General features: G+C 42.6%; 1 pseudogene; it reads left to right on the top strand.

The window, feature by feature from the left end:
* Positions 1-836: 836 nt before the first annotated feature.
* On the top strand, positions 837-1,481 carry LOC788906 (phosphatidylethanolamine-binding protein 1-like; annotated as a pseudogene).
* Positions 1,482-9,203: the final 7,722 nt, after the last annotated feature.

Raw genomic sequence — 9,203 nt, forward strand, 5'->3', positions numbered from 1 at the left:
TATTATATCTGCATTCCAGAGAAGGGGAAGCAGGATATGCACCTTTCCTTAAAGAGCATAACCAACAGTTATAAAATTACTTTCACTCATTTCTCACTGGTTGCAATGAAGTCACAGAGGCATTTTTAAGTGAAAGAAAGGCTAGGAAATGAACTTTTTAGCTAAATGGCCATAAACTGGGGTTTTAGTTACCAAATGAATGAGACAAATAGGAGTGACTGTTATACCTTTCTGATTCAGTGAAGAGAAGGTGACTTACACTATGAACACATAAAAACCCCAAATCTGAAAGTCTCAACATAACTAAGCTTTATTTCTCACTCACATCTGACTTTGGTGGACAGGGGGCCCTACTCATCACACCCTTTCAGGGAGCAAAGTGGATGGAGGCACCTTCTGGATACAAGGGAAGGGAGTGTGAGGCAAATTAGGATCTGACTCCAAATGCTTCACTTGGAAGTGACATATCACCTCTACCAAATTCCACTGGCCAAAATAACTTCCATGGTCATGGCAAACCTGAAGGTGGTGGGTACACAGAAGGGCAGTGGGAGTGATCCTACCGCAGAACATTCATTATGAGTAACAAGGGCCACCACCCTTCATTCATGTCCCTGCGCTTTGTTCTTTGGTTCTTCCCATGCTGCTCCTCCATCTCTTTTGGCCTGTAGATATAGATTTGGATAAGATCAAAAAAGAGGACATATGCTAGACTGTAAATATATGGGGAAAACAAGAAAGGAAGGAAGGAAAGGCAGACCGCTGGGAACCTATGCTGCCCTCCTTCAGGAGTCCACCAGCCTCTTTCCCTGCTGTCCGACCCCCTCAGCTCTGTGATGCCGGGGGACCTCAAGAAGTGGTCCGGGCCCTTGAGCCTACAGGAAGTGGATTAGAGGCTGCAGCACCCACTGCAGGTCAAATACGGCTGGGTGAAGGTCGACAAACTGGCCAAAGTGCTGACACCCACCCAGATTAAGAACTGGCCCACCGGCAATGCATGGGACAGGCTTGATTCATGTAAATTGTACACCTTGGTCTTAACAGATCTGGATGCTCCCAGCAGGCAGGACCCCCAAATACAGGAAATGGCGCCACTTTCTGGTGGTCAACATGAAGGGCAATGACATCAGCAGTGGCACATTCCTCTCAGATTATGTGGGCTCTGGGCCTCCCAAGGGCACAGGCCTGCATCACTACATCTGACTGGTTTATGAGCAGGAAAGACCACTGAAGTTTGATGAGTGCATTCTCAGCAACTGATCTGGGGACTACCGTGGCAAATTCAAAGTGGCCTCTTTCTGCAAAAAGTATGACCTCGGGGACCCCAGTGACCAGTACGTGTCACCAGGCTGAATGGGATGATTATGTGTCCAAGCTCTACGAACGGCTGTCTGAGAAGTAGAGGAGTGGGACACTGTCCCAGAGTCCCCAAACAGTGTTTCCCTTTAGTGATGAATGTAGATTTCTGCCCACACACACCCCCCAACCCACCCCCCAACCCACCCCCCTACCCTGCCACTCCCTGCCCGAGTCCTGAGCAGTCAGATTTAGGTTTAGTGTGACTTTTCTTCCCTTCTGCCTGCCCTGTATAATTCTAGGGGGTTTATGTTTTGATCAAACTTGAACTCTGTTTTGGTGGGGGTTACTTTGCTACTGTGATGGAGTTTATCAAAATGTTAATGTGAGAATGACAACCCAGATTTTAAAGAAGAAAAAAAAAATTCTGGTAAAAAGACCAGGTTTGCAATATTAGAACAGAGCATCAAAGAATCTTTAAGGGAGGTTGAAAACAAAGAAGAGATTGACTGCCTCTACTTTTTGTGGGCCCGAGCACAGAACTGTGTATGAAGTCTCCTAATGGCATATGTTTTCACAGCCCTGTCTCACCAAGACAATGAGGGGCCCACATGTCCACTAACCCCCAATGCCTCAGGCTGGTTACTGGGTGTCAGTGTCCCACTCTGGCTCCTTTATAGAACAATACCAGAAAAAGCTACAGAGAGCAAGTCACTTTGCTGTTAAAGCCTGGCCATCTAGATAAGCAGCAGTTCTGGGTAAAAGATTATCCAGAAATCTGAAAGTCTGTGCTTGTTAACTTGATCACTCTTTGGTGTAAAAAAAAGTCATTCTGGATGTTGTATTAATTCTGCTGTTTGCTTATAGTTGAATAAATATAAAAACACTGTGTAGATTAAAAAAAAGGAAGAAGGAAAGAAGAAAATTAAAAATAAATATTGAAAAGCATGTTCGTAATCACAATTTTGTATTTGTACAGTTTAGGTGATTTAAATAAATTTTATTTAGGAATAAATTTATAAAATAAAAAATAAGAGAAATTTAAAATATAAATGTATTCACTAAACCCAACAAAATAATGATAATGAGACTGTACCATACTAACCATGTAGGGCAGGCAGACTCTTTACCATCTGAACCACCAAGGAAGCCCAATAATCCCAATTTAAATCCCAGCTTGACCAGGGGCTTCCCTCATGGCTCAGATGGTAAAGAATCTGCCTGAAATTCAGGCTTGGTTCAATCCCTGGGTCAAGAAGATACACTGGAGAAGAGAATGAGTACCTACTCCAGTATTCTTGCCTGGAGAATTCCTTGGACAGAGGAGCCTGGCAGACTACAGTGCATGGTGTTCCAAAGAGTAGGACATGACTGAGCGACTAACACTTTAACTTTCTTTTTCATCAGATTCTCAAGCCCTAAGCTCTTTCCCCTACCTTTCATGCTGTGTAAACTATTTAGCACTGGGAGATGTGGAGAGATCTCTAACTGTGAACCCAACCCAAGAAATTTGTAAAGATAAAGACAACTAGAAAAGTATCCTTTCTGAAGTATACTTAGCAACTTTGCAACTTGTGGGGCAGGTCACTTTGAAGGTGTTTTGGGGCAAATAAGAGAAGCATGCTTGGTGATTTGCTTCTGTCAAGTGCTGAGAAAAGTTGGTGACTGAATGTCTGGTTACTTGATTTCACAGCTGATATCATCCTGGGGAAAGAATGCTCATCAGATCAACACATATTTTCTCACTAAACAGCAGGCTTAGAAAAGTTTCTAAGGTCAACATCAGGTGTTTTTGACATGAAAGGCGGAATGGAGTTCAGTTCAGTCAGTTCAGTCACTCATTCATGTCCAACTCTTTGTGACCTCATGAATCACAGCACACCAGGCCTCCCTGTCCATCAACAACTCCCGGAGTCTACCCAAATCCATGTCCATTGGGTCGGTGATGCCATCCAGCCATCTCATCCTCTGTCGTCCCCTTCTCCTCCTGCTCCCAATCCCTCCCAACATCAGGGTCTTTTCCAATGAGTCAACTCTTCGCATGAGGTGGCCAAAGTATTAGAGTTTTAGCCTCAGCATCAGTCCTTCCAAAGAACACTCGGGACTGATCTCCTTTAGGATGGACTGGTTGGATCTCCTTGCAGTCCAGGGGACTCGCATGAGTTTTCTCCAACACCACAGTTCAAAAGCATCAATTCTTTGGCACTCAGCTTTCTTCACAGTCCAACTTTCACATCCATACATGACCACTGGAAAAACCATAGCATTGACTGCTGCTGCTGCTGCTGCTAAGTCGCTTCAGTCGTGTCCGACTCTGTGCGACCCCATAGACGACAGCCCACCAGGCTCCCCCATCCCTGGGATTCTCCAGAGAAGAACACTGGAGTGGGTTGCCATTTCCTTCTCCAATGCATGAAAGTGAAAAGTGAAAAGGAAGTCGCTCAGTCGTGTCTGACTCTCAGCGACCCCATGGACTGCAACCTTCCAGCCTCCTCCATCCATAGGATTTTCCAGGCAAGAGTACTGGAGTGGGGTGCCATTGACTAGATGGAACTTTGTTGGCAAAGTAATGTCTTTGCTTTTTAATATGCTATCTAGGGTGGTCATAACTTTCCTTCCAAGGAGTAAGTGTCTTTTAATTTCATGGCAGCAATCACCACCTGCTGTGATTTTGGAGCCCCTAAAAATAAATTCTTGATACTATTTTCACTGTTTCTCCATCTATTTCCCATGAAGTGATGGGACTGGATGCCATGATCTTAGTTTTCTGAATGCTGAGCTTTAAGCCAACTTTTTCACTCTCCTCTTTCACTTTCATCAAGAGGCTTTTTAGTTCCTCTTCACTTCCTGCCATAAGGGTGGTGTCATCTGCATATCTGAGGTTATTGATATTTCTCCTGGCAATCTTGATTCCAGCTTGTACTTCTTCCAGCCCAGTGTGTCTCATGATGTATTCTGCATATAAGTTCAGTTCAGTTCAGTTCATTTGCTCAGTCATGTCTGACTCTTTGCGACCCCATGAATTGCAGCACACCAGGCCTCCCTGTCCATCAACAACTCCCGGAGTTCACTCAAGCTCAGGCCCATCGAGTCGGTGATGCCATCCAGCCATCTCATCCTCTGTCGTCCCCTTCTCCTCCTGCCCCCAATCCCTCCCAACATCAGGGTCTTTTCCAATGAGTCAACTCTTCGCATGAGGTGGCCAAAGTATTAGAGTTTTAGCCTCAGCATCAGTCCTTCCAAAGAACACTCGGGACTGATCTCCTTTAGGATGGACTGGTTGGATCTCCTTGCAGTCCAGGGGACTCGCATGAGTTTTCTCCAACACCACAGTTCAAAAGCATCAATTCTTTGGCACTCAGCTTTCTTCACAGTCCAACTCTCATATCCATACATGACCACAGGAAAAACCATAGCCTTGACTAGATGGACCTTTGTTGGCAAAGTAATGTCTCTGCTTTTGAATATGCTATCTAGGTTGGTCATAACTTTCCTTCCAAGGAGTAAGCGTCTTTTAATTTCATGGCTGCAATCACCATCTGCAGTGATTTTGGAGCCCCCAAAAATAAAGTCTGACATTGTTTCCACAGTTTCCCCATCTATTTCCCATGAAGTGATGGGACCAGATCCCATGATCTTAGTTTTCTGAATGCTGAGCTTTAAGCCAACTTTTTCACTCTCCACTTTCACTTTCATCAAGAGGCTTTTCTTCACTTTCTGCCATAAAGGTGGTGTCATCTGCATATCTGAGGTTATTGATATTTCTCCTGGCAATCTTGATTCCAGCTTGTGTTTCTTCTAGTCCAGAGTTTCTCATGATGTACTCTGCATATAAGTTAAATAAGCAGGGTGACAATATACAGCCTTGACATACTCCTTTTCCTATTTGGAACCAGTCTGTTGTTCCATGTCCAGTTCTAAATGTTGCTTCCTGACCTGCATATAGGTTTCTCAAGAGGCAGATCAGGTGGTCTGGTATTCCCATCTCTTTCAGAATTTTCCACAGTTTATTGTGATCCACATAGTCAAAGGCTTTGGCATAGTCAATAAAGCAGAAATAGTGTTTTTCTGGAACTCTCTTTCTTTTCCATGATCCAGCAGATGTTGGCAATTTGATCTCTGGTTCCTCTGCTTTTTCTAAAACCAGCTTGAGCCTTCACAGCTGAATTCTACCAAAAATTTAGAGCAGAGCTAACACCTATCCGACTCAAACTCTTCCAGAAAGTTGCAGAGGAAGGTAAACTTCCAAACTCATTCTATGAGGCCACCATCACCCTAATACCAAAACCTGACAAAGATCCCACAAAAAAGAAAATTACAAGCCAATATCACTGATGAACATAGATGCAAAAATCCTTAACAAAATTCTAGCAATCAGAATCCAACAACACATTAAAAAGATCATACACCATGACCAAGTGGGCTTTATACCAGGGGTGCAAGGATTCTTCAATATCCACAAATCAATCAATGTAATACACTAAAAAAATGAAAAATAAAAGGTATATATCATCCCAGTAGATCCAGAGGAAGCCTTTGACAAAATTCAGCATCCATTTATGATAAAAACTCTCCATAAAGCAGGTATAGAAGGAACATACCTCAACATAATAAAAGCTATATATGACAAACCCACAGCAAACATTATCCTCAATGGTGAAAAATTGAAAGCATTTCCCCTAAAGTCAGGAACAAGACAAGGGTGCCCACTCTCACCACTACTATTCAACATAGTTTTGGAAGTTTTGGCCGCAGCAATCAGAGCAAAAAAAGAAATAAAAGGAATCCAAATTGGAAGAGAAGAAGTAAAACTCTCGCTGTTTGCAGATGACATGATCCTCTACATAGAAGACCCTAAAGACTCCAGCAGAAAATTACTAGAGCTAATCAATGAATATAGTAAAGTTGCAGGATATAAAATCAACACACAGAAATCCCTTGCATTCCTATACACTAATAATGAGAAAATAGAAAGAGAAATTAAGGAAACAATTCCATTCATCATTGCAACGAAAAGAATAAAATACTTAGGAATATATCTACCTAAAGAAACAAAAGACCTATATATAGAAAACACTGGCGAAAGAAACCAAAGAGGACACTAATAGATGGAGGAAATATATGATGTTCATGGATCGGAAGAATCAATATAGTGAAAATGAGTATACTACCCAAAGCAATCTATAGATTCAATGCAATCCCTATCAAGCTACCAACGGTATTTTTCACAGAGCTAGAACAAATAATTTCACAATTTGTATGGAAATACAAAAAACCTCAAATAGCCGAAGCAATCTTGAGAAAGAAGAATGAACTGGAGGAATCAACCTGCCTGACTTCAGGCTCTACTACAAAGCCACAGTCATCAAGACAGTATAGTACTGGCACAAAGACAGAAATATAAATCAATGGAACAAAATAGAAAGCCCAGAGATAAATCCATGCACCTATTGACACCTTATCTTTGACAAAGGAGGCAAGAATATACAATGGAGAAAAGACAATCTCTTTAACAAGTGGTGCTGGAAAAACTGGTCAACCACTTGTAAAACAATGAAACTAGAACACTTTCTAACACCATACACAAAAATAAACTCAAAATGGATTAAAGATCTAAACATAAGGCCAGAAACTATAAAACTCCTAGAGGAGAACATAGGCAAAACATTCTCTGACACAAATCACAGCAGGATCCTCTATGACCCACCTCCCAGAATACTGGAAATAAAAACAAAAATAAACAAATGGGACCTAATTAAAATTAAAAAGCTTCTGCACAAAAAGGAAACGATAAGCAAGGTGAAAAGACAGCCTTCAGAATGGGAGAAAATAATAGCAAATGAAGCAACTGACAAACAACTAATCTCAAAAATATACAAGCAACTCCTGCAGCTCAATTCCAGAAATATAAACGACCCAATCAAAAAATGGACCAAAGAACTAAACAGACATTTCTCCAAAGAAGTCATACAGATGGCTAACAAACGCATGAAAAGATGCTCAATGTCACTCATTATCAGAGAAATGAAAATCAAAACCACAATGAGGTGCCATTTCACGCCAGTCAGAATGGCTGCAATCCAAAAGTCTACAAGCAATAAATGCTGGAGAGGGTGTGGAGAAAAGGGAACTCTCTTACACTATTGGTGGAAATGCAAACTAGTACAGCCACTATGGAGAACACTGTGGAGATTCCTTTAAAAAACTGGAAATAGAACTGCCTTATGACCCAGCAATCCCACTGCTGGGCATACACATCGAGGAAACAAGAATGCAAAAAGACACATGTACCCCAATGTTCATCGCAGCACTATTTATAATAGCCAGGACATGGACGCAACCTAGATGTCCATCACCAGATGAATGGATAAGAAAGCTGTGGCACATATACACAACGGAGTATTACTCAGCCATTAAAAAGAATACATTTGAATCAGTTCTAATGAGGTGGATGAATCTGGAGCCTATTATAAGGAGTGAAGTAAGCCAGAAAGAAAAACACCAAGACAGTATACTAACGCATATATATGGAATTTAGAAAGATGGTAACGATAACCCTGTTTGCGAGAGAGCAAAAGAGACACAGATGTATAGAACACTCTTTTGAACTCTGTGGGAGAGGGAGAGGGTGGTATGATTTGGGAGAATGGCATTGAAACATATATAATATCATATAAGAAACAAATTGCCAGTCCGGGTTCATTGCAGGATACAGGATGCTTGGGGCTGGTGCACTGGGATGACCCAGAGGGATGGTACAGGGAGGGAGTGGGAGGGGGGTTCTGGATGGGGAACACTGTACACCTGTAGTGGATTATGTATGGCAAAACCAGTACAATATTGTAAAGTAAAATAATAATAAATAAAAAGAAAAAAAAAAACAGCTTGAACGTCTGGAAGTTCACGGTGCATGTATTGCTGAAGCCTGGCTTGGGGAATTTTGAGCACTACTTTACTAGGCATGTGAGATGAGTGCAATTGTGGGGTAGTTTGAGCATTCTTCGGCATTGCCTTTCTTTGGAATTGGAATGAAAAGTGACCTTTTCCAGTCCTGTGGCCACTGCTGAGTTTTCCAAATTTGCTGGCATATTGAGTGCAGCACTTTCACAGCATCATCTTTCAGGATTTGAAATAGCTCAACTGGAATTCCATCACCTCCACTAGCTTTGTTCGTAGTGATGCTTTCTAAGGCCCACTTGACTTCACATTCCAGGATGTCTGGCTCTAGGTGAGTGATCTTGCCATCATGATTATCTTGGTCATGAAGATCTTTTAGTCCCCTATAATATGGAGAGATTGAACTGTGCAGGTTGTCATGGGAACAGCTTGTTGTGTTACCCTAGGAGATAAAGTAAACTGACAAGAAACCAAAGGTCTTTACAACTCTCTTTGCAGTGTGATTTCAGGCTTGAAGTAGTGGCAAGGAAAGGGTGGCTGGTAAGGGTGAGGAAGGGAGTAATCAGAGCCAGTGCTTTAGCTCCTCCTAGAGCCAAGAAAACAGAAGTGCTGCTTCAGTTAGGGTTCCAGTTATCTTCCACTAGATCCTAGGTGAGGAAACAGTGATACGTTGTCTCTGTGGAGGGAACATAGATCAACACCTGTTCCTTTTCTGTCTCAGGCCCAGTCTGATCCCCTCAGAGTGGGAGGTATCACCCCCACCAAAGAGCTGTTGTCTCTGTACCTGTGGATGCCTCCCCACTTCCCAGCCCTCTCCACCCTGTCTCGGGCCCCATGGGTCTGCAGTGCCTCCCACGGTGGCCTTGCTGTCACCTGTGCCTGACCCTCTGACTTCTGTCCTGGGATCTGAATCAAGGCAGAAAATCCAGGATATATATGCCTGGTGAGGATGCTGCACTGTCTTCCATTTGCTCTGCAAGCCTGGGATCATGCTGTTTTATATTCTGTTC

Source organism: Bos taurus, chromosome 29, assembly GCF_002263795.3.
Source record: "Bos taurus isolate L1 Dominette 01449 registration number 42190680 breed Hereford chromosome 29, ARS-UCD2.0, whole genome shotgun sequence".
In the NCBI taxonomy this organism is placed as follows: domain Eukaryota; kingdom Metazoa; phylum Chordata; class Mammalia; order Artiodactyla; family Bovidae; genus Bos; species Bos taurus.